We start from the raw sequence: 26,466 nt of genomic DNA on the forward strand, positions 1-26,466 counted from the left end.
AACTACTTCAAGAAATTTCAAAATTTGATTTTCCTCGCCACTTTATAATTATCAAAAGCACTTCTTTCATTTATAAAAGTAAAGATTTTTCACATTAAAAGAGATTTGGCAAAGTGAGATGGTCCTAAATTAAAATACAAAAAATCCCAGGTGCTTTGAGTTTCTCCTTTCAACACGATTTGTGTTCAAGTAGCAATTTTGAACATTTACCTTTAGAGGGCAGACGCTGACAATAATTTGAGGCTACAGCAAGTCTGCAGTTAATTAAAGTGCTAAAGCTGAGAAAAGGAGTGGGATGCATTTTAAGACCATCGCTTACGAATGTGTAAGTATGATAAAAGCTCTCCAAACAGCAATCATTGCAGCTGACATAAAAGAAGGAAGCTTACTGCTGAGGGACAAAACCTCCTACTTGAAAAACAAAACAAATCCCTTATTTTCTTCCTGTCGGACAGCAACTAATTTCAACCCAATTATTTATTTCAAAAGAATAAAGAAACTTCCATGTCTGAAAACCACAGAGAAAAGCAGTTCAACACAAAACACCCTAGCCCTGGTAATGGTGCCAGCTCCAAAGAGCTGCACTGTTGGGGTTAGGGCAGCTTTGAAGATTCGAATGGCTGGTTAAAGGCCTGCACAGAAGGACCAGGGAAAGACAAACAAGCCTCAAAGGCACAACACACACCCTCCCAGACCTGATAGCATCCTTTAGCCACTTCAAAAGAGCTCAGGTCTGTTTGATATTCACTTTTCCTCCTTGAATTTGGAAACATGTAAACAGAGAGCTGGGCCAGCAGCCTTGAGCTGAATGCAGGATCCGCAGAGGGAAGTGGGAGGGGTCCGTGGCACAGCTGGCCTGGCCTGGCTGTTGTCAAACGGGAAGGTCTATCTGGTGCTGGCCCCTGTAGATCAAACAAAAGATACAGCCCCTTTGAGAATATATGACTATGTACATTCAGGAACTTCCTGGCCTGGCACAAGGTCACTGTATAGGATTTCATGCCAGACCTCCTTTGCTAGGTGTCAGGATTTTCTTGCAATTCCTGAGAATTGTCCAGTTTCTCTGAATAACCCCACTCCTGGAATTTGCTGTGCATGTATACAGTCCTCAGCCTTCGTAATAAGGAGTACACTTTAAACAGCTGAAGAAGAAAAAGCAAAAACTGTAACCCTAAAGGATGCAAATCCAGGAAGAAAGCAAAAATAACCCAGTGTTTATTATTTTTAGGTTAGCGAGAATTTTATGAACCATCTCATAGTTGGGTGCCTGACTCGTGATACTTAAAAGCTTGAGGATGTCAAACCTATAATTATTTACTACTGGAAAATCAAAGAGAAACACCAATTTTCATAAACCTCAAGCTTCAGAACATAAGCCAATCTCTGCTTGCACCAAGAGCTTCTTTTTGAAGTAGGTTATTTTAGAAAGGCTCTTTATGGAAATTCCTCTGGAACACCCTGCCCTGACGTCTGCAGGAGATGGCAAATGAGTAAATGAGCCACCAGTCAGATGGGTTAGCAGTTCCTCAAGCAGTAAGGTGCCTGCTGACCAAAATATGTGGTCAGCAAAACATGTCAATAATTCCTCAACAGTCAATCCTGTGGTGTCACCACTTTTGTTGCTACTCTGTTCAAAAATAAGAGGGGAAAAAAAAAACACTTTGTGTGAGCTTCTCTGAGTTGATATTTCTCCCCAGAGCCCTTCACCAAGAGAAATTTCTCATCATGCCACGGACTCTCTCTCCGCAGCCCTCACTCAGACTGCCAACCTGCCTTTAAAGTACCTTATACAGGTCCCACAGAACATTTGCAGCAGTTCTTGCTCTGCAAAACAAATTCCTGTTGCCCTCCCACCCTTGCTCTGCTCTCCAACCAGATCCCACCTCCTTCCTTCTCACTTAAAATTGGGGTCACTTTGCCCATTGCCTGATACTGACATTGTAAAGCAGGGCTTGTAAATCCCATCACTGCTACCAAAAAGACTCCAGGGACCAAAAAGCTAAGGAAAAAGCATCTGTGGTTAGTGAAGTTTTTCCTTTCCCCAAATTTTCAAAATTCAGGTGGAATGAGCTTGCAGGTTCATCTCTGCATGCAGTCATTTGTGCAAACAGGGCTCTACTGCAAAGCAAAGGAGAAGGATAGAAACAAGAGATCTAACGGCTCCTGTCTGTATGCTCTCAGGCTTCTTCCCTTTGCTTTATCAGGGTGCCTTACATTAAAAGGCATCTCGCAGTTTAAAGGTCGTGTCAGTCTGCAGCTGGCTATGAAAGGCTCACCATGAAAATACTTCAACAGTGAGTGACTGACTGGGTGGAGATGGCCTATGCACAGCCCCTCTGCAGCTATTGTTTGGCATTTTGTCTGAATAGGTTTGGAAGCCTCTTCCATGAAGAGCTGATCTTTTCTCCTCCTCTGCTACTTACTTCTCCCACTTTCATGTTTTGTACTTCAGAGCTGTGCTACTTTGCTAGCCAGGGTCAGCACAAGGCCACGACTTGTGACATGAGGTTAATGTAGTTGTTAAGTAACAACATGAGTCTTTTCAATGGCATGAATATTCCACCCCACCCTCTCCCAGACACACACACACGCTTTCTGTCTCAGGGCTGAAGCCTCAGTTGAATACTTGGTTAATGTAAAGGCGATCGTGTGAGTCTCTCAGACAACATGCAGTGCGGTTACACATATTTCAATTACCACATACCCAGTAAAATACGCTATTTAATATGTAGCATTGAAAGATTTCAAATCACTTTAAAAAGTTGGGCAAATATTGTGACTGCCTTTTGATAGCTGAAAATGAATGATAAATATTGACTGTACTGTTGACTACATTGTGAACAAGAACAGAAAAGTGTGGGTTGATCCAAATCTCTAAATTTGCTGAACATCTGCAGTGTTCATTTACTTTAAGGGGGGCTGCATGTGCTTAGGAAACAGCTTAGGTGATCTGGATGAGATTTTTGGAGATGGAGATGTGAAAATCTTGGAATTGCATTTTGAGTTTGCAAATTTTTGCAGTCAAAGCACTTTGATGTGAGGGTTGTCTTTGGGGGGTTCAGAAGGAAGAGGGAGATGAAAGGTGGTTTTAGAAAGTGTCAAGCCAAGATGCACAAATTTTTTTTCTACCCTCTTCTGACAAGCCACTAACAAATGCATTATTGGACCAATATCTTAACAGATATTTCCCATTTCTATTTTCTGTATGTCAGATGAACATACTCCATGTAGTCTGTAATTGTCCAACATAAATGACAGCAGGATACTGGATCAGATATTAGCATCATAATACGGTACAAGGCCCCTGTTTGGTAACCACATGCAAGTGTGAAAGGGGCAATAGTTAGGGCTGGAGAAGAGAAATCCTACCGACTGTCTGCTTTGCTAATGACATGGCTTTGTCTGTGTCTCTGAATTCTGAAAGGGGTCTCAGAATAGCTATTTACCTACCTCCCTTAATCTGATTGGAACCTTTTGATCTCAGCTGGATCTGACCACTCAGTTTACAAAATACAATTAAAGACAGATAAAGCCTCTTGAAACCGAATCATTCAAATTAGAAGACCCTAGAAAAGAATCCCAATGATCTTAAGTCAGAAACCTGCAACTTTAATGAGTAAGATTTTGAATCCAAGATCACCCCTGCAAGAAAAAAGGGGCTGAGGCAAGCTATACTTGATGTCTGGCTCTAAATATGAATCAAAGCAGCAAGGCAAAGCAAACCAATCAATTTCCCTCCAAGAAAGAGAAACAAATACCCAAATCTATTAGTTTAACAGACTTTTCTATCTGCAATAATCACACAGCTGCAGACTTGCAAACTCTTACTACTGTGTCAGATTTGTAAACCACCAGGTATTTCACAGCTAGATTTCACAGTTTGTCAGAGCTATCAGGAAAAGAAAGCAGATCTCATTTCTCCAGAAAAGTAGATGTCAAAGCATTTTGGAATGGTTATTATTGTTAGAATTGGGAATACAATGCAATTTTGGGCTGCAGTGTAAGTTGCAAAGCTATGACTTAGCTTTCATAGCCAATATTAACCAGTAGAAACAGAAACATTCAGAACTGAATTCCTCTTTGATGCAAAACCCTCCGGAGGGACTCAAGAACTGCTGTCTCATAAGACGACACATCCAAGCAGGGCCATGCTAGTCATCAGAGATCCCCAGGTGTCATGGACAGGAAAGGAAATCAAACTGTGTTGTTTTTCTCCTCAGTTCAGTTGTTACCCAATTGATGGGTGTGGTGATGAAGCTATGGAATGAGTCCCAAAGGACTGGCACCTCTTAAGCTCTGCCTTGCTTTTGCTTCAGACCTCCAAAGGACCATTCAAGATGAACACATAAAATAAATACATTAATTTACTATTTCGTGTACAGCCTAAAGTGTTATTTCAGAATCTCTTCTGTGTTGCTTGCTTAGTGATAGCTCTATTGTTCTAGATGGGTCTGATGCTTTATGGAAACCAGAGGTACCAGATTTTGCTTTATACAATTGTTACTAAAGCAGCTTTAAGAGCAACTGTCATGAACTTACAACAGCTGTTCAGTTATAAAGCAGCCTACAAAACATCTGTGAGAGGCCCCAGAGAAGGCAGTTGGTTCCTATATGCCACAGATGTGTAGACAGCAGGCGAGTTAAACGCAGCAGGACAATTAGGGGCCCAAGGGAACTTGGGCTTTTCTTTCCTAAAGATGTAGTGAACCGTTTATGAGAGGCAATGGTCAGAAACAGATATGGGGCAAACTACATTCAGCACAGTCTCTGTCTCCTTCTAGGGGATTTCTAGTCTTGACTTGCAGCTACTGCTTTCTTCCAGCTATACTAACCTTCCATTGTATTCAAGATTCATCAAAGGGCTCAGATCCCAGGGTCTCCTCTCTGAATTCCAGCTAAGAGTAACTAAATGGGGCCTGGATCCACCAGGCAACTGTCACCTCTAGCCCATGACATTTTTTTCTTCCCAGTCTTTTCTCCAGAAGAGCAATTCTTTGCTATTTACTTTCTTGGTAGAAAGTAAGACAATGTTCACCACCCCACACTCCCCCCCCATCTTATATTTCTGTTGCCAGATTCTTCCTCAAGACTCTCACTGTTGTCTGTGATCCCTACAAACTATCAGCATTGCATATAACATGCATGGTATCAAGTGTATCAGTACTTAAAAACAAATGATAATATGTTTTGTCCAAGTGTTGATTGTTGGGGAAAATATTTATATCAAGGATCTAAACACCAAGCAGGGAAAGAAATTACTTACAATGACATATGTGCATCACACTATGGTGAAGCAAAATAAAATTTAGGTAGAATAGTAAAACTTACTGAAGTACAAAAATGCCTCTGAAGGGACAACTATCCCTAACAGTGTTCTGTGTCTGAACACTGATGTTATACTGAATGGCATCTTTCATAATGTAGTAAGACATCACGAGACTTTTGAACAAATGCAATAAAATAATTTTTAACATAATGAGGAGAAATTAAAAAAACAGTTTTTCATTGTGAATACTTTAAATAAAGACAATTTTTTTTACTGAAATTAATTTCCAGAATTAATATAACTGGGTAATGTACTATGCATTAATACAACCAGACAGCAGAGCTGTAGGCCAGCGCTCAGTACAAAAACATGCCAGCAGAGGGTACTCACACTTTGAACATCCCAGCGCCGATGTGCACTGTAATGCTGCTGAGGGCTGGAGGAATGGCGCTGGAGGACACTAGGGGACCTTCAAGAATAAGCAAAGTACTGAAGCAAATGGAAGAATGCTCAGAGCTGCTTACCACTCTCCTGTTACTGAAGAGCTTCATTAGGAGCAGCTGTGAGTAATGTAGCAAGAAAAAGAACATAGATCAAACTTGGAAAATGTTGCCAAAGACAATGATTTATAGGCTGTTTCCAAAAAGCTGCTCTTTAAGCCTCAGTCTTCTAGGACAAGCAGAAGGTCATATCTATTACAAAACAACTAGATTGATGAAACTATCATAAACATATTTGTTATGCTTTTGTAGCTAAAATTTTACAGCTAAGGGAATACAACTCCAAATGTAATATTATCAGTGTATACATGCTCATGCCAATACAAGACTGGAAAATAATCAACAGAATATAAGCATGTTACCAGTGTATGCTTGCATACATCAATTGATATGAAAAAACTCCCACAAATCTTTTTGCTGAAACAGTGACACCACTATGAAACCTGGGCTTTGAGCAGGGCTCATTCTCCATGAGACCCCAGCTTCCACCACTTTCTTCGTAGTGCTATAGTGTCTAAACTTCTACGTGCCTTAGTTTCCAAATTGGTAACACAAATTGTAAATTGAGAGACTGCCAGCAGGCAAATCTGCAACTTAATATCTGCAAACTGTTTTTTGATGATTAGGTAAAAAGAATTAAGAAGGACCACGTATTATGAGTAAAGGCAGCAAACTTGCTAGTGGACTTAGCAGCAGAGGGGATCATCCATGGAAGATGAGGAATGTAGTTAGACCAGAAATGAAAAGATGTCATACGAGCTGCAAAACCAAATGAAAAGCATCTTCAACCACAAGAGACAATTACTGTCTCCATGAGATGGAGCTGCCCATTGAAAATATTGTTTCTGGTAATTCATTTTTTGAGATATATTTCAGTCCTACAGTTGAAGAAATTCATCTTAACTAGCTAAACCCTGGTATACAGATTAATAATTCAGATGTCACTCACTCAAGCAGGGATGCAGCATTTATGGGTTTGGCTTCTTTTATTCTTTTTTAATATACAAGGATCATTACTTTGACCATTGAATCTTCTAAAAATGTAAAAAGGATAGTACTAGAAGTGAGCACTGATTTCTGGTCTTGATGGTTGAATAGATCTAATATCAATTCCCTTCATGTCAGAAAACACACTAGGATATATACCAGACAATGTTCCCCAACCAGCTAGTTCTTAAATACATCTTCTCTGAGGAGGACCAACAGTATAGCTATCGCATTTCTTACGAATTCAGAGCAAGGCTCCAGATTTCAAACAAAAGTGAATGTTGAAGTGGGCTATGATCAAAAGAGCAGTTTTAATTTGGATGCAAGGTGTGCACTTCAATGAATCTTACATGATAGATCTGTGTTCTGTTTCACCTGATGTCTCTTGAGTTTTTATTAAAATGATTATTAAAGGTATTTCTTGAATACAGGCAGCAAGATTTTTCTTACTGTATGCACTAATGAATCTAACTGAGGAGAGAAGGACTGATACAATCAATTGGCATGGAGCAGCCTCCTTTCAGAGTTAGGTCTATCATAGGAACATGGTGGTCAAAACACAAATGAAAGCTCTTCCTGAGAAGGTCTATTTAAAATGTCTGACTGCAGTCACAGACATATTCTATTTCATAAAGTAACTGCTTCATATCAAAGTCAGATTCCTTCATTTTTCTGGTAAAAATATTTTTACTCCTTTCAGAATTTTGAAGCTCATACAAGTATGGATGACTGAACTGGAGGGAATCATGCCTTACCCAAAACTCTTTTATTATGTTCAGACTGCAGAGTCTTAATAACTTCAGCCAAACAAATTATTCATAGTAAAAAAACCCTGAGTTAGTAGCTTTTTTGCTAACTTCTGTGGAAGATGTGTGTTTTCTTATGTTAACTCACCACTGGAACGTGTTTAACAAGGTCCTCCTTCCTAAGTCATTCATAGCTTAAATTCAAGGCAGGCTGCTAAAACTGGTCAGAACAGTCTCTCAGGGCTGCTTACACTGTCTGACAAGATGGGCCTGTAAAATACCAGTCAATATTCTTGCATAAAGAAATACAAAAATGTTGGTTTCCGTGAATCATGACTTGAGTGTTCAGGGAGAGAACTGGCTGGAAGAGAATTAATATTGGCATATTCCATGTCAAAGGGAAGTACCTTATTTTTACTGAGCTTACCACCATCTCTTGCATCAGAATTCAGCTTAATGGGGAAGGACAACAGAGGACTTCCATTACTGCGAACATTCATAATCATGGTAAAGAAACTCATGTACTACATCCATGAAAACTCTCAGAAAATCTGAGGCATCTGGTCCAGAATTTAAGGTGACAACTCTGCAGAATTACATTTCTCCAGAAAAAAGCCTGAAGTACATGTTACAGATGCATGTGGGACTTAACAACTGGGTCTGCCAAAACCCAGCTTGGTAGCAGTTCCAAGTTGTGGCAGAATTATTTTAAAAAATAAAGTATTCCTAGGAAAGTTTAATACTATTTTCACAACTGCATTATTGTTGTGACACTTTAGATTTCTGTTCTAGAGTTCACTAAAAAATGAGAAGCCCTATAGTCAGGGTTGCGGTGTCCTTTCCAAGCTAGCATCTGGGACACAACCACCAAAATTGTGCTTGCTGACCATAACTCTCCTTCTTACATTATCTCCAGTGGCACTGCAACACACAGAAGAAAACAGCTAGAGCTGCAGGTCCCCTGGGAGGGTCTGCAGAGTTCCTAACTGTCAGCTAAAAAAATGTAACCTCACGATTCAGATATGGAGGAGCTGGGTCTAGGAATGCAAGAGATAACTCATACCAGATGCCACAAGGGCATTTTCAGAAAAGTCCGATTAATGGTATTGTATTTTAAGCACTTATATTACTTATTTCTCTGATCTCTTTCTCAGTGCCATGGTAGGACGGATTCTTGTGGATTAGCTTGTTAATAGGTAATCCTATTTAGTGGGTATCTTTGCTGCAAGGCAGTCTTGGCTTCCCACCCATTCAGTTAGGAATGTTTATATTAGCTATTTTCTGGAAACAGAGCTCCAGCTGCAGCACATAGCAATTACTTTGGATGGATCTTGTTTTTCCTCAGGACATGTCTTTTTCTTGGTGGAGACTGAACAGTCTCACTAGAAATATGTCACTTTGCCTGAACAGAGTTTTGAAGAACAAGTATGTTTAACTAGTACGGGTCCAGATCTGTGCAAGATCTTGATGAGACTTGCAGCCATCCCACATTCTTCTTTTCAATCCTTTCAGGTGTATATTGCCGTTGTTAAAAAATGATTGTTGTAAATACCAAAGGTATTATAGGGCAATTTCAGTAACTAAAATCTCCAGGGAGAAAAGAAATTCCAAGGTGTCTCTCTCAAGGTATATTTTACCTCTCTAGCATCCTGATGTTGAGATGCTTCTTCAGTCTCTCGTAGGATGGTGCTACATACTATTAAATAGATGGACACTGAGTCTCATCTTCCATTCCAGAAGTGAGTGCAAATCAGGCAACAATGCAGTAATCCTTATGGAGTTATTTTCTACATATGTATTTAAGTTGCTTTGGCACCTGCTGTGATGAATGGCTTGCAGTGAGCTGTTGGTACAGAACTGTTGAATGTAACCTGCCAGTTTTTATGAGTTTTAGGATCATTTTTGTTCTTTAACATTCTTTGCATAGCTATCAAAGTACATTGTCCCACTGATGATGGCTAGTTTGACATGGAGGACTTGATGCAGTAATTTCTTGAATCCAGGTGTAGGTTGCATCTGTGTGGCTGGATGAAGTACAACCAAAAATAGACACTTTGAAAGATACTGCTCTTGAAAAATATTTGAAAGATGTTGTGGTGGCATGCACCAAGGGGATCTCTGGTTTAGTTTTCCAAACGTAGATGTCTTCCTAACAAAGAACATCATATGGCCAAGCAGAATACAAACAGCCTTTGTCCTAGAAGTAACCTTGCTGAAGCAGACAGCACACCTCATAAGACTGGAAGGGGACTGGCCCTGTTGTTATCTAAAGAGTCCCCACTAGCAGACAATTCAAAATGAAAGGTGATTAAAATTCCCAAACTCATATGTACTGAGTATTTTACACTTATGGTGGAGAGATAAAGGTGGTCTGTCTATTACCTTGAAATAGTTAATGAAGGAGGACTGAACATACTCCAGAAATACCGCACTATGCTGCTTCATATTCCATAACCCAGACATACTCATTACTGCTGCTACTAAACCCTTGTGGCAGGGAGTTTACGTACACTAGGAGTAGTAGTAGCAGACTTCCTGTGACTCCTGCTTGTCCAGGAAGACTACAGCAAGCTGCCACAGTCTTTAAGGGGAAGAGTTTCCTGTTAGGGACAGGATAGTACCCCTTGACATATGCAGCCTTTTCCTCTGACCCAGCTGTCCAAGAAGCAGAAAGCATTTGTTTTTAAACAGTTAGCAGAACAAAAGTGGTTAGAGGTCAACATCTAAACCCTGAAGAAACACATTATTTAATTAATACCCTATATCTGAGAGGAGCAGTCCCTTCCAGGCACAAAATTATACAGATAATATTCCTGAATTGGATCAAGTCTACTTAGTATCTGTTATCAGTTTTAACTAAGAGAACAGTGTTGCAATTATGGGCTATAAAGTAAATTGAACATCAGATTTGCTTTATAAAAATAATTGCTAGAAACTTGAAGTTAATAAGGGAGGGGAGTCAAGGCAGTTGGTCTCAGCATTGCAAAAGATCAAATCCAATTCTGTAAAATAATTACAGAAAATTCAGTGGGACCTGAAATTGGCCTAACGAAATACTAGTTTATCTATTGCTACAATATCTTTCTTGATAGGTGTTGTATTTCTGAAGTCTCATTTAAAATGCAACAGAAGCATTGTGGTAAAAAGAAATCCGTGTTGGTTACAAAGCAGCTGCAAAATTTCAACAGTATCATTTAAAAATTACAAAATAGCCATCAATATTATTTGCAACGGCAAATCAGGAAAGCTATTTACTTCATGTACCTTAATTTTTTTCTTATATTATCATATCTGCTCCACTGTAAAAAGCCAGATGGGTTATTCCCCTTCTAAGAAAAGCCAGATGTCCTCTTTATATCTGCCAACACACACTTTTCTATAAGCAGAGAATCTGTTTACTTCTAATGAAAACATTCTACAGATCCATCAAATAAAGTACTCCAACATTGTTAATAACTGACCACCGTTAATAAAACACCACAAGGAAAGATAATATAAAATATTGCTAAGTCATTACTAACACATACAAGATTCTTATGCTATATTTCTTAATATTCTGTTTGCTGCCATTTATAAATTTCAAGCAATGGGACTCCGACTACTTCTTATAAATATATGGTATGCAATGCATATGTAGCAATAATTTGCAGCAAACATAACAAAATACTGCAAAAGGAACAAAGGTACTATAGAATCTGGCAGAATGAATCCAAACAATGTGCTTAGGGCCTTGGATTTACCAGAATCCACTGTGTCTTCATGCACACACACTTCCATTGCTCTGCTTTCCACAAAAGGGAGATTCCAGGCCATTTAATCATAAATTCCTGGGATGACTCTCCCTCCTTGTTTGTGTAAGGTTTTTTTTTTTAATTGTGTTTACATTCTTGTGTGTGGGTTGGGAATTTAGGTTTGTTTGTGATGAAACATCAAAGTTGAGTCCCAAATTAATACTGTGCAGTCATATATTCTTTGCACCTTCCCACAAGAGGACAATAGAAATGCGGACATTTACCAAGTTTTATGCAACATTAATGGGATTAAACTAGTCTGTAAACCTTTGTATGGTGTAATTTTTCTTCCCCATTCAATTTTCCTAGTGCTATTTTTCCTATTCTTTGCTTATGGGGTCCGTCCCATCCATCCCCCATCCCCCCCACGGCCCGATTAAAAAAAAAAAAAAAAAAGCAGCATTCTAAATCTTCATGTGAAATAAAAAAAATAATTATTAATATTCTGTAAACATGCAAGTATATTTAGTTGATATATCTAATTCTGTTTGTCAGAAAGTGGCATTTCAATTCTGACACATGCATTGCACAGGTATGTGACCCATAATCTTTCTGCACATAGCATCATGGCAGTTACTGTACAAATTACACACCATCACACGCAGAAAATTATCAGCAGTTAGAGCAGATAAAAGCTCATACTGAGATTACTGTACATTTTCATAGAAAGTCTTCTCAGTTATCAAAAGCTATACAAGTAATTTAGCAGAACTTCTAGGAAATAAAAAGTCCTCGAGTCCTCCAGAACTTTGGTGTTTCAAAATCAATAGAGAGTGAAGACCAACAGATTGCGGGGTTTGCAAGAGGTGCCAGTGAAGAGACAGCAGACTGAGATTCTCTTCAACACAAGGTTAACTGAAGTTATAATTTGAGTGTTACCCAAGAAACTATTTTTCTCCCAAACATTGCAATGTTTTTCAGGCAAAATATTTACATCCACAACTGCATGACCTGCTATTCAAATTCACAGAATACATTAACTGCTAGCACAACAATCCAGTGGAGCAATCTATTTACCGCTTTGCAGCCTGAATATTCAACTGTGGTTTGGGATCCTTCCTCGTCTGGACCAGTTTCATATTTAGCCACTTTGCTCTTCTAACTGCTTGCTTCTCTACTGGTAGGGAAGAATACCATCCATCCATAACCTCTGAATTGTAAACTAGGTTGGAGAATTGACCTATCGTCTGGCTTTAAAAATATATGCATCTATTTAAAATATGTTTATATATTTTAAATAAAATATATTTATAGAGATTTTCACCTGGTTTATTTTTTAGATGGATCAGTATCCTGATCTGGTTCACAGTTCAGCCACACAAACAGCTGCAGACACAGCTAAGGGTTTGTGTGCTGTGTTACGAGGACAGGAACAAGGAGCGGGTAGGAACCAGTAATACAGCAAAGGCTTCATGTCATCAAGCCTCAGCCTTATTTACAATGTGGCTGCTTTTGACTGGACGAGGAAAGAAATTAATTTCAGTTCCTTGCATTTGTTTAACTCTGCAGAAGAGACTTGTATCCTCCATGAGTCCATTTAGTAACCATGACTCAGTGTGATTCCTTTATTGCAAAGCCAAACCAAAATTCCAGCACACTTATACAATAAACTTTCACCATATCTTAATTATATCTGGGCACACTGTCCACTCAGAAAAACAGGTCATTGTATATGATAAATATCTCCAGCGAGTGCTAACTAGACAGAATTCCTAAAGATTTGCATCCATTTGAAATTTCCCTGGTGTTTGTCTTCCTAATACCCCAAGTTCACCCACACATTTCCTGTCCTCACTGACTGAGCCGCAGGCTGCATGAAGAAGAGATTGGTTCTGTACTAAGGTTTAAACCTCTCCCCTCAAGACTGCTCCAGCTCTACAGAGCTTAGCTTAAGCCTTTGCCGATTTATACACAAGCCAGCGTTTAATGAGTAGAGGCTCTGGTGTGAGGCTGGCTGACAGTGCAGACACGGCCTGATGTCTCTGCACCAGGCTCTAGTGCTCCTGTCTGAGCTGGCAACACACTTCCAGCCGTTACACAGCTCTGGCCTGCCGCTGACTACTCTTCCTTCCCCAAACAAGAGCTTAATAGCAGAGTGTCAGACCAGTCAAACAATTTATTGCTAAAATATTTTTTTTTTTGTTCAGAACAGTCTGAGAATGTGATGCTATCCATCCTTCTCAGTCATTGCAGCCTTGGTGCTTCAGAGGAAATTGCATCAAACAATTAATTTAATTAACCAAAATCGATGGTTTTGCAAATCTAGATCACAGCTCTCAGCCAAGCCCTAAAAAATACCTCATACTTCATGTCCTGTGGTAACATGGATCTCATTGAGCAAAGATGTGCTGCTGGCATGCCTCAGTTCCATTAGATTTCCAACAATGATCTAAATTAAAAGAAGAAAGGGTCTTGTTGCATTTTTAGTACATGGTGCATCTCCTACGATCTCACCTTTGCAATACAAAGATCCTCTCACACCCTGACAAGCATAGTTCACAACCTCTTATTGAAAGACTTCGACAGACAAAAACAGGGAACAGAAGTATTTAATGAGGTAGCAAAGAACCAAAAAGATCACATAAGAAATTTAACACAGGATGGAGAAATTGAGCCAGATCATTCCATGTCTGAAATAAAAGACTATTTCTTCTCTCTGTACTAACACTGCTTGAATAGTCTTATTTGACTAACACAAACACCTAGCCCTACTGAAAGAGAAGAGATGCTTTCAGCACATGAAAAGCACCTACCCCTCTCTCCATTTAGGTTTACTACATGCCTAAATGATCAAATGCAGACAGGTGTGTGCTAGTTCCACCTGCACTACATATTACCTATGTTAACATGCAAACATTTCCTTCCTAATAGATCCTCCTCTAAATCTATAGTTTAATGTAAGGTTGGTCAGTAGGTTACAGGGAGCTGCCTAAATACAAACACTGGAAGCTGGACCTATTTATAGTTTATAGGAACAGCACAGAAATTAGCACTCTCTTGTCTCCAGTGCCATCCCTTCCCTGGCTCTTCCCAGCCCCACAGCACCAGGGCTTCCTCCATGGCATGACAGCTGCCCCGCGAATTTCCTAGACTCTTACGATTTGCCTTGCCAACAAATTAAATGCAAGCGCAAGCTGAATACTCCTGAGGTGCCAGTATTTCTGTTCATCGCCCAGAAGAGTAGGCTGAATGTAAATGCAAAGAATAATTTCCCCTCAAATTTCATGTTTTTTCAGCCAGTTGAGCTACATTTTGCTCCTTGTGCTCAGAACAGCACCAGGTTTTGATCTTTATTCTATTTTACAAGGTTTTTTGGTAAGGCAGAGGCCTAAGGACACTGATAGGAGAGGAAATATCCCCGTGAGTGAGCAGAATCACCTCAGCAGGCAAACAGAGATGTCCCTAAATGAGAGGAGAGACCGTTCCCCACAGGGCCGAGACACCCGGGATGAGTAGCCGGGATCTTTCCCAAAGGCGAGCCCCCAGCCCTCCGCGGCTGCTTCACCTGCTCACCGCGACCCGGACAGCGAGGAAGAGCCACCCCAGCGCCCACCGCTCGCTCGGGGTCGGTCGGGCCCTGAGGGGAGCGGGAGGCGCCGACGCAGGCGGTGGCGGACAAGAATGTGCCCCGCGCCACCGCGGCGCCCTCTGGCGGGGCGGGGCAGGGCTGCTGGCGGTGTGGGCGGCCTGGGCCGGCCCGAGGAGGAGGAGGAGGAGGGGAGCGCGGCGGCCGTGAGGGGAGGGGAGGGCAGGGCAGGGCTGAGTCGTGCCGGGCGGGCGGGCGAGCGAGCGAGCGAGCGACACCTGGGCGGCTGCGCTGCCTCCTCCTCTCACGTAGGTTTCGACTTTCTTCCCCGCCCGGAAACTTGGTGGAGGAGCCGCGTATTTGCCGCTGTGGCAGGCCGAGTTGGCGCCGGGTTTCCCTCGCCTCCTCCCTCCCCTTCCCGGGGGTGAGTGAACTCACTTCCCGCTCCCGGCGCCTACAGGTGAGGAGTTGGGGAGGGGGGTGTGCGTGAGGGGCGCGGGGTTCCCGCTGCGGTTGAGGCGTCCGCTGCCGGGCTGAGGGGCGGGAGGCTGTGGCGGGCGGGGGGGTCGCGGATCAGCTGTGGAAGCGGCTGAGGGCGGCAGCTCCTGCCCCGGCATCCAGTTCTCTCAGCTGGGGGTTTCTCAGCCACGACCGAGCGAGGCTGGAGAGCAAACGTAGGTCTTTTATCCTTACACAGGCGGTAAGTACGACTGCGGTTGGGCAGTGCAGGTGAAGGCTCACTGTCTGCCCCAAGCGCTTAACTCTTCAGAGGTTGGGCTTGGCGACAGGCAGTACTTGGGCCTGTGCAGGACACCCCAAACTTGGCATTTTGGCCGCTTGCAAGGGTCAGAGGGAGGCTGTAGGGCAAAATTTCTTTGCTAGGAGATGGAGAAGTAGTAAGTTTGCAAGTTTTTGGTGTTGGGCTGGTAATTAATGCAGAAAAAGCCTATAAATAGAAGTTGAGATAGCAGGCAAAGGAGAGCAACGTGACATATGGATGTTTTTGAAATGCCTTAAAGGTAAGAAGTACAGGTGATGTTAAATATGAGGTAATGTTCTGGAGGGGGGTTGTAAGAGGCTTGGAAAGAAATGTTTAAGGGATACTGTGTAACTGGAATGCTTTTATTTTATTTCACAAGTTTTTCATGAGGAGTTTAAAGGGGGGGGTGAGGCTGTGTGCTGCTAAAGGGACAATCCCACTCTGCCTTGCTGCTTGGCTGTGTGCACTTGACATCTCTCTGTTTCTGACATTAGCCTCATTATCTGATTGAAAACGAAGAGAACAGGCAGCAGCCAGCTGATGCCAGCATAGGAGGTGGCAGAGAGCGGGACTGTCCCTTTCGGTGGCAGTGCAGGCTTAGTTTGCCTTAAGCTGTGCTCGAAAGGACACTTTCAATTCCTTGGGCTATTATTTTGGGGTCCTACTTTACCTTGGTAAAGTAAGGAAAGCAAAATGAGTATTTCCCTGTTGCTTACCAAACCAAAAAGGGTCATATTTTCATTTTCTGCTCCAGTTTTTCAGCCAAAGTGAAAGGACCAGTACTATATAAAGGTTCCATAGGAAACCCTACTCAAGCTCAAGTGCACATAATAAGCGTTAGGGGACATCTCTGCTGTGCAAAGGGTATGTCGGGGCAGGGTCACAGCGTACAAATCCTATGGAGATAATAGGCAGCCTGGGGAAGTTTCTGTCACTGTCACACAGCCCCAGAGTTGTCTACTCCAAGCCTTTAGCCTCTGGAGACTCCAGAGCAGCCCAAGGTTTGGGTGGCGCAGCATAAAGAACTGTAGTTATCCTCCCACAGCAATGCCAGTTGTGTGCTGTGCCTTTGAGGGACGGCGCTGACGTTTGTCCTTGATGCTTGAAGGCCAGAGCTCTTTTGGCAGATCTCCAGCAAAGAGAAAGCAGATTGTGCACATGGCTCCTTCAAAACAAAACTTCTTTCTCTTAAGTTACACACTCAAACTCTTCTTTTACAATGTAACTAAGCAGATGTAGTGTGTCTGCTGCTGAAAGGGGCTAAGGCAGTGGTAATATTTATTCCCACCCCAAATGGATTTGATCCCTGAACTGGATCATAAAGTCAGAACAGCAACCAGTGCTTGTGCAGGGAAAAACAAAGGGGTCATATGGCTGAGGATGGAGCAGAGGAATGATAAACAGGAGGCCAACCTTTTATGGGGTTTGCTAGCTGTTGGAAAACTCAGTTGTGCTGTAAATTCACACCTTCATTCACCTTATTTATGTGTCTGCTCTAGTATGCAAGCTCGATGCATATGTAACTCATTTAAATAACGGAGATGCCCTAGCATAAAACCCCAATGAAATGGAGAGAGGGACCTGTGGTGTGCAGCAAAAAAGAACCTTGTCTGTTGAAAGACAAGTTTATTTTAAAGTTTCTAACCAAATGAATAGTGAGGGAAGCGAGCAAGAGTTAAGAAACAAACTCAACCATATGGCCTGGGGAATGAGAGCCGTAAAACATGGAAGAAATGGGTCCAGAAAGGACCTGGCAGCTAAATGACCTCCAAAAATCCCCATGAAGTTCAAAGATACCTGATGAAACAGGTTGAGGTTTATTCTGGGTGACATTAGTACTACCTGAATGGCGATTCCAATAACTTCAATTAGAAATTGTAATTAATGGTTTCATAAACCATGGTAGTGCTGTACTTCCCTAAGTATGGTTAATAGATGAATTTACACATTTATGAGATTGTAGAGTCTTAAACTTCATAGTAGAACAAGAATAAACTTAAAAGAATAAATATAACTGCAGAATAAAATGTCATTCACATTCACTGCTGTATTTTGTTGCTCTTCCTTGTGCATTGCCATATATTTCTTTTCTGCATTAAAAAAAAAAAAATCCTGCTGCAACTGCTATATTGATTTCACTTTGAAAATTAAGCTGCATCATTTAATTCTGATTGTGTATATCTTGCCAGAGTAGTTGCAGCTGTTGTCTTACTCACAGGCCTGAGTATGTTTTGCTGGTTTAATACAAAACCCTCTTGTTTGGCTTTTCCTTCTCAGCTTACTTGAGTGGTGCTGTTCATACAGTTGTTAGGAATTGTATTTGACAGTCCCTCATCAGTTTATCTTCCCTGATTTATAACACATAAAATGTTCCTCCTGGCTTAGAAATTTCTTGACATGAACTGAGTTTGAAAATATGAAAATATCTGGCAATTTTTTTTGATACTTTGGATAAGAAATTGCGCACAAGCCAGTACCTCATGAACCATCTGAATTGTTAGAGGGGATTTAGACAAACACGAGTTGTAGGTATTACTATGCTGGCCCAGGAAAAAGCACTCAAGGCTGGAAGGAGGGAAATGGAATAAAGCTGGAGGAATTTGGAGAGACAATCAGCAGCTTATAGGCGAAGACTGGGTTTTTTTTATATATATATATATAGGTGCCCTGAGTTTAGAGGGTCTCTGCAAATTTTGTTTGAAGGCTGTTGTGTTCCCTATTTGGAACATTCTGGAAGGGAAGTACTGGAAATGATTATGTATTTAAAAAAATACGTTGTCTAGCTTTGTCTGCTCTTTGCCTGGGCTTTAACTCATGCAAGTTTTGTAAACAGCTGCAGCAGACTCTCTCTTTAAAAGCTGATTTTCTGACAGTTAAAAAGGGGTTGAGATAAAACTTGACCTACTCCTCGGAGAGTTTAAGGGGCTCACCTGTAACATCAGTTGTGTTGCAGTTGTTGAAAGTCCAGTAAATCATGATCAGCCCTATTTGTAAAGTTCTCAGACTTATTAACCTCCCACCCCATGACTAATAAATAACAGATAAAGTCTTCTCACCTTGTAAGTGCTACTGCCGGTCTCTAAATAGTAAATAAATAAATAAATCGGTCCCTGCCCTGGGAACCTTAGATCTGAGGATATCCTCTTTTACATGATCTCAACTGGTAGTGAACAAAAATTGCCATATGATTATTTCAAGTAGGATACATAAAAATAAACATAATGGGTCTTCTGGGTCTTTTTGTAGTTAGGATTAAAAAAAAAGTTCTTGTGAAGTTAACACCTGGGGCTACTTGGCTACTTTACTACTAATCTCAACAGGCTGAAAACTGAACAAAGAGATTGCCTCACTTTTCCTACCTGTACCAGGACTTCAGGTCATTCACGGGTGGCTAAGGAAGAATGTGTTTGCTACATAGATTTGTGGATAGTGGAAGGACTTTGGTCTGTTGTTCCAGCTCTATTAACTGGTGAGACAGCCATGCCCATTTTAAAATTATTTTTAGAACAAGGGAAAATACAACATAATTATCAATTTACGTATACTGTAAATATGTGCCCAATAAGGTAAGATAACAAAGTTTCTTAAAGATCTGTTTCTGATACCAGTTTGGATACAGCTTTAAATCAGGATAAGATTTGGAAAAAAACCCCAACAAAACAAACAAACAAAACCCCCCAACCAAATAAAAAATGGCTCTTGCAGTTTTGTTTCCCCCTAGCTGTGAGGGCTGTTTGTTTTAAGTCTAAAGTGAACAAGATACACTAGGAGAAATTGTATGATGAAAAGACATCTTAAATTACATGTGCAACTGTACTTAAGCTCATGAACCTGAAATACAGATGTCCTAAGCAGCAGAAAGTGTCTCAAATCTTTTAAAAATGAGCCAAAATACTGTTCTGTAAATCTCTAGGGGAATGTAATTCTTAATCCAGATTTGATTTTTTTTTTTTAACTTCTACTATAGTACTTATTTACTTATGAGCTGCCATCTGTGGTGAAGGGCATTTCAGCTACTGGTTGCAGCAGCTCTGCCTGGCCACAGGCACTGGCGGGAATTTAAGCTAACTTCAAACTTATCTGCACGCCACCCTGAGGAACTGCAGTTTGAGAAGATGTGGTCTAGGGAATTAGGTGTTGGGTTTTTTCTAGTTTAAATGAAGAAAACTTGTTATCTTTCTTTCCCCTTTACCATGATCTGATGGTAAGGTGGGATGTAAAGGGGAATTACAGACTTAATTATATTTTAATTCAGCTTTTTTTGTTAGTGGGAACAAGTTTGGGCTAGAAAGTATTTTGCACTGGTTTTGATAAAATGCCCTCTTATCCTGTGAAAGGAAGTCTGGGGCATTGTATGCTGAGCAGGGTGATACGCCCTGCTGTTGCTGATGGCATCAAGCACAGGCTGGGGCAGTCCAGAGCCCTTGAGAAAAAAGAGCCAGGACTGGGGGAAGCTCTATGGTCCCTCTAGAACAGCACTCTCAGCCATGCTGCATGTTTCTTGCTGATCATTGATTTTACTTTGCAGAGTTTAGATTCCAAGTGCCTGTTGATATAAAGGGATGCTGTCATAGATTGTGCCAAACTCTTTAACTTCAAACAGAGCACCATAAAAAAAAAAAAAAAAGTGCTAGTGTAACTGAGACCAAAATTTGACTTGGTGTGGTTAATGAAGTTCTGTGCTACTTTATCCTTCAGTAAAGCCCTAATCTGATAGTTACAGTTGTTAACATCAGAAATATCTATATGTTGATAAGAAATATTTCCTCACCAGGTGCAAAACTCTGCTTTCATGCTGCTGGATCGCTTATGGTAAAGTTATGTAGAAAACAATATTTGCAAAAGTACTGTTTGTTTTGGGTTGGTTGGGTTTGGTTTTTTTTTTTTTTTTTTTTTTTTAAACTAACCTAGAAAACAAATGATTTCATTAGATTATTCTCAGGTTGCCAAGATTAGTTTCTTTAAACTGAAATTATTTTTATTCAATTTTAAAGTAACACTTGATAGAGTGTGATAGAGATTAAAGCTTTGTAGGACTTTCTCACAAGATGGGCAAGTCTTAGAGCTTTAGAAATACCATGTGTACACCAAAAGCAACAGTTTCTCTCTTCTTCTCCCCTCTTCTCACATTGCTTTTAAATATATATGGTGATGACTGCCTTGGTAAGGATATTCAAACAGTGACTTTTAAAAACATACCATTATATAATGCACAGTCTGCTTCTTCCCTTGTATGTTTCAGAAATTCTGTGATAAGAAAGCATCTGCTCTTTTCTGACCTATGTTACAAATACGACACCCAGATCACAAACGGACAATGATGTACAGGTTTTCTTTCGTCAGGCTGCAAGAGTAATAGCTATCAGGACTGGCTAGTTACGAAGGCTTATACTCAAGACAAGCCACTGCACATTATGTGCTTATTTCAGATTCTGTAAACCACAGTGATATTGTTTTTCTATAGACAAGGAATTTACAGGTGGACACACAGTGATGTGGTAGGAACATCTGGTATTCGTGTATAGCCAATAGACACATGATCTTTACCTCCTGTCCTCAAAAGCAAACCCAACTCTTTGGAAATAAGTGTGCTACCAGATATTTAGATGAACCTACATCTTAACATCAAATCTCCTAATCCTGCTTTCTTTTGGTTTTGGGCTTTTTGCTTTAATTGCAAGAGAAGCTTTGGTTATTAATTACAGATTAGGTCCTTTATCCTTAAATTATAGCATTGGATTCCTTCTTTCTTTGTCTAGAGAAAACTTCTCCCACAAACATCAAACTGATTTTTTAGGGATGGAATTGCAGATAGCTGCCAAATTAAAAATGTAGGTGAGGTGAGGGTGGAGGTAGGGGTATTTGATTTCCTAGAGAGAGATGATTAGACACAATAGAAAAAAATAAAAAAAAATGCAAAGAAAATCCACACATGCTGCCAGTGGTTGAATTCTCATAGGAGTCTTTGGGTCAAATTCTGCAACGTAGCAAATTTGAGTGATACAACAGAAGAATTCCTGCAAGCATAAAACAAGCAACTTGCCAGTTTGCGTGGAAAACAAGGCATAGAAAGGATGGTGGATATAGTGGAAGCATCTAGCAAAGGTGAGAAAGCAGGAAGAAATATACATAAAATGGCTTTTTCTGCAGCACTTCGCTTCTATTTGATGGCATTTAATTTATCCATTTTTCAGAGCAGTATGTTAAAATAGTCACTGTTTAATCCCCTTGGAAGAAAGGTGTAGGTGGAAAACGTTTTACACCACTGCTTAATTCCTTAAAAAGAAGGGAAGAGAGAGGAAATGTATTGGTTCTTGTTGCCCAGATAATATTAATTGAACGATAACATCAGAATCTCCTGCTCTGTAGAAAGAATTTGGAATAATTGTTGAAATTACATTTGTGCAGTCCTGCTACTTCAGCATACCAGGTCCCTGGTGAGACAGTTACTGTTCTGTGATATTGTTAACTGAGCTGAGAAGCAAATGTTACGAGCATATGGTAACAAGAGAAATTAATTAAAAGTGCCAAATTCTTAATTTTTCATGTCAGCTTTCCTTCCTCCTAAAATTAGGTGCATGTTTGCAGTTTAAGCTGTTGATTGCTAGTAAGCTTTCTAAAATAAGTAACACAAAGCTAAGAGATCTTTTCTTATGTTGAACTTTCAAATATACTAACAAAACAATTAAAAAAAAATCTATCTTGAAATGTGTTATGTTAAGAATGGAAATCTATGTACCATGCTAGAGAGCTGATATTGCAGAAGTTGCTCAGGAGAAAACTCCTTGGGATAGTCTTGCTTTAGTCAACCAAGCCTTTTAGCATGTCTCTCAGAATAGGGTTTCCTGGAATAAAAAGTCTTTTTTTAGTCTAACAGGATAATGATTCTAATTAATGAAAATACAATTGGTTTTCTGTTTTCTGGTTGACAAAACAGATACTTGCCCAGAAGCTGAAGCAGGTTAAATACAAAACTGTCCAATGAGCACAGAAACACCAGGGAGTTAGAATACAAATTATTTTCAAATTTATGGTTAAAAAATGGGCATAAATAATGGAGATAATAAAAACTTTTTAAATTGTTGATCTTCCTTTATACTGAGTACAGTAAAGCAGCTTTGATTTAGGGTTTCTCAATCAAAGTGTTCATATATGTGCTGAGCAGTTACTCTTGGAGGTGACTTATTAAAAACCCTTTGACTTGAAGGCAAGGTTAACTAGTGAAAGGGTTGCTTCTTATTTAGCTGTATAAATGTACCACTTACAGAAGCTTTGACTTCCTATTTTTACATTCAGTGACCTGATCTTTAGCAGTATCAGAAAACAATAAAGCTAATAGGGCATTTTATCACCACTTGAAACTGTTCTTGGGTTTGGTACTGTGGTTTTTGTAACAGCTGAGCTGCTTTAAGTATTGCTTATGACAATTCTCTGGTATTTCCACACTATTTTCTGTGCCACTGCTGTAAACTAAGGACAGATTACTTGTGGTTGTGAAACACTGTGGCAGCACACTGGAACTGTTCAGTCAGGACAGCAGGGCATTTCATATAAAACCTGTCCCATTTCAAGTACGTGAAATCCTCATTCAAAGTAGCAATGAAATTGAGCAAAAAAACCCTGTTACAGAACACTTTCACAATGTACTTCTCTCTGTCTCTGGAATGAAAAAAAAAATTGCCATTCTGTGAAACACAAAACTTCTTAACTGAGTGAAAACTGTGTGAAGAAAGTTTAGCAAAAGTTCTGCCAATTTTTCCAATGGTTTATTGCTAGAGCACTGGGTTTGCTCCATTAGAATCCATCTTGAACTTGCTTTTATATAAGCAGATGGGTTTTGGGTTAGTGGCCTGCTGGTGTGTGCCCTCAGTCATCTTAATCCAGAATGTGCCAGCTTTGTTTTGTCCACCCCAAAAAATTAATTGTTTAGCCTTTAGTTGGAATGTTGCATTTCCAGTCTTCCAGGGAAATGTATTTATAAATATAATAACTGGCATAATTATTGCAGTGAACTATTACACAGCAGTATATGTGGGGCACGCGCCCTGCAATCTCAAAGCCAACTTTTATATTGGGGTTTTCAATAACACAGTCTATATCATCACAGAAGTGCTAACCTACAGGTGCATAAAAGCGTAAACCCATTGTATTTCCAAAATATTTTCCATGGTACAAGTGTGGGGGGGTTAATATTGAGAACTAGTTATTTGAGAGATTTTTTTAAAATTATTTTTTGACTAAAGCAGTATGAGACATTCCTCTAGTCATCCTGATTGGTTAGGAAAAATTTTACACTTCCGTTTTGTGTCCTTACTGCAGACTGGCTGCATGTTTCTTTATTTTGCCATATGGAATGTGCTCTGGCTCAGTCACCATATCTGTGGTTTTATAAATCGGTTGGTTAATAGAAACAGTCTTGATTTTCTTTTTTTTTTTTTTTTTCTTTTGGTTGGGTTGGGTTTTGGTTTTTTTTCCCCCAGGAGCTTCCCACATCATCTTAGGTAGGTCACTTGAGATCATATTCAGAAACATACTAAAGTGTTAAATTCCCATGAGCTGATGCCTCTGTGGGTCTGTATTTTAGCCTCTCATGATGTCGTTTCTTAGTCTTTAAATGGGAATAACAACAACGTTATTCCTCAAAGAGATGTCATTAAGGTAAACATGTTCATGACTGAAAGTGACTTGTATCAAATGCTGGAATTGTATGAACTGACAGGCAGAATTTGTGTTCCACACTAACCACGGCAGAGTGAAATGCCTTAAAAACAAGGAGCAAGGGTTGTGTTTGGAAATGCTGAGACTTCAAATGGTAAGATTGGAAGCAGGGATGTTGCTCGTGGGGTAGTTGGATACCACAGTGTCAGTTCCTTTTCAGTCACTGTAGCACAAGTGAAGGCAAGACATTGGGAAGATTTCTTAGATAATTATGCTTTTCAAAAAGGATTTAAAAAAAAAAAACAAACCCCAAACAAAACTGTAGAAGTAATTAATCAGTTCTGTTTACAAGTCCAGGGTGTTTTGGAGAACTGAACAGAGTTTGTCCATCAGGAATGGTGCTGAGTGGTTCGCTTGGTGTGGTTCGTGGCATACTCCCTACTAGAGCTATTAACAGTGCTGTAGATGTGCAGAGGGGTGTATATCTGAGGCTCGGTGCCCTAGCAGAGTTAAAACAAGAATAGGCAATGTGCTAATATTGTCAGGAATAGTCTTGCTTTGGCAGGGAAATAGATTAGACAACCTGATAAGTCTTCCTTTAAAAAAAAAAAAAAAGTCGTCTATTCTTTGAGTCAGTGTTACAGTACAAGAAATCCTACTTTAAAAAAAAATAGTGTGGTGGGGTTGTTTTTTTGTTTTGTTTTTTTTTTTTTAAATACAGTAAAGATAAGGGTGATCCAAAAGAAATCTTTTTTTTCTAGCCTAGACAAGGTAAGAAATGGGGAAATATAAAGAGATTTCTGCCGGTTTATTTCTTTCAATTCTTTGTCATGTATAGGAATGGACTGTATTACTTTCTAAATAATTCAGATTCCAGAGGCATTACTTGCATTATACTTTTAGAACACCGGAGTCCATTAGAGCAGCAACATATCTATAATCAGGCTTTAACGTTTTCATGTAGTCAATAAATAGTAACTTGGGACCAAGCTAGATCCTTATTTTATGATTCCTTCATATTATGTGCATTGTGTGTAAGCTACAACACGTGTGAGGCCTTAGGGAGAGCTCCCAGTACTATGGAGGAAGGCAGGAGCAGGGAATGTGCTGCTCAAGGTGGCATTATTGGAAGGAAGCTGGAGAGGGGGAATGGTATAATGAAGAGCAACACAGGAACAAAGGGGGTTGTTTGGGGCTGGTCTGGACTTCAGAGGTTAGAACGAGTAACTGAAATTTGATGGAAACTGCAAAAGATTGAATATGTATCAAACTTCATCTCCAAAGCCAGAATCCTGGGGACTCTAGACAGACTCTCTTGAAACGGGTCTATTTAAGCTGAGGGGAACCATTCCTGTTGTGTTGAAACAGTGCATTTTGTAGACACTTAAAATCCATCTTGTTGAGCTGAAGTAGTCATCTTTGCTGAATAAGACGTTAGCAATTTTCCTCTTACAGAACATCTGCTTTCTGACTGAATCACTGAACAAGTGGCAGGCTTGTTTGAGCCTGCTGTCCTCCCTGTGCTGCTCACTAACTCCTGCCTTGCCGAAGGGTGTGGGCTGGGTTTCATCACGGAGGTGTCAGGCTTAGATTCCCTGGTGTCTGCAGGAGTGTCTCCTTTATTGAAAGGACAGCGGTGTAAAAGTAAAATTTACCTTGGCACTTTTGAATGAAATCTTCACCCCTTGTTTTCGAGGATCTAGAAGTGAAAGGGCAGAACAGCTTAGAGTCACAGGGAAGAAAAAAGCAGCAAGATTGTGGGTGATGCTTGTACCTTCCATGAGTTTTGAAATTACTCATAAATGGGGTTCATCTTGTATAACCTTTAAACACAGAGTGCAGAGAATCAATTTGGTAAATAATCTGAAAAAAACCCATATAAAAGTAGTTTATCAGCAAAATTACTGTGTGTTGGGTTTGGGGTTTTTTTGCTGAGAAAGTAGATTTGTTTAATCACCTGCCAAAGTTTTATGCAAATACTACAACCCGAAGCACAAGTATTTCTTATTGGTAGATGTTTGCCTTGGAAGCTTGTTGTTTCATTAACTGCTGGTGCTGAGCTGATTGATTAGAATTGGTAGGTGACATCAAGTGACTGTCTGATGTTGAAATGTTTGTAAGACAATTCAAGATTCAATGAAGACTTTTTGTAAGGCAAACAGTAGGGATGCCTGTTTCAGGTGGAGGTAAGTACCAAAGGGGTATTTCTAAGAGTGCAGGGCATGGATATGT

At 40.1% G+C, this 26,466-nt stretch overlaps 1 protein-coding gene and 1 long non-coding RNA gene across 4 annotated transcripts in view; one reads left to right on the plus strand and one right to left on the minus strand.

Moving 5' to 3' along the window:
* Positions 1 to 717: 717 nt before the first annotated feature.
* Positions 718 to 14,922, minus strand: LOC129211924 (uncharacterized). The gene is made up of 3 exons (XR_008579009.1): positions 14,796 to 14,922; positions 13,589 to 13,679; positions 718 to 902 (listed from the first exon to the last, which is right to left on the minus strand). It is a non-coding gene; the product is annotated as an uncharacterized LOC129211924 (long non-coding RNA).
* A 146-nt stretch (positions 14,923 to 15,068) lies between these two features.
* LOC129211860 (ligand of Numb protein X 2-like) overlaps positions 15,069 to 26,466 on the plus strand; it is a 32,859-nt gene continuing 21,461 nt past the window's right edge. The window contains exon 1 of one of the 3 annotated variants that reach the window (XM_054839595.1): positions 15,069 to 15,276. The gene's annotated coding sequence lies outside the window, so the exon portion shown is untranslated. Of the gene's footprint in view, positions 15,277 to 15,406; positions 15,517 to 26,466 lie in introns of those variants that run through there. The other 2 variants (XM_054839596.1, XM_054839597.1) reach the window with 2 other exon arrangements.

This window comes from Grus americana, chromosome 12 (assembly GCF_028858705.1).
Source record: "Grus americana isolate bGruAme1 chromosome 12, bGruAme1.mat, whole genome shotgun sequence".
NCBI lineage: Eukaryota > Metazoa > Chordata > Aves > Gruiformes > Gruidae > Grus > Grus americana.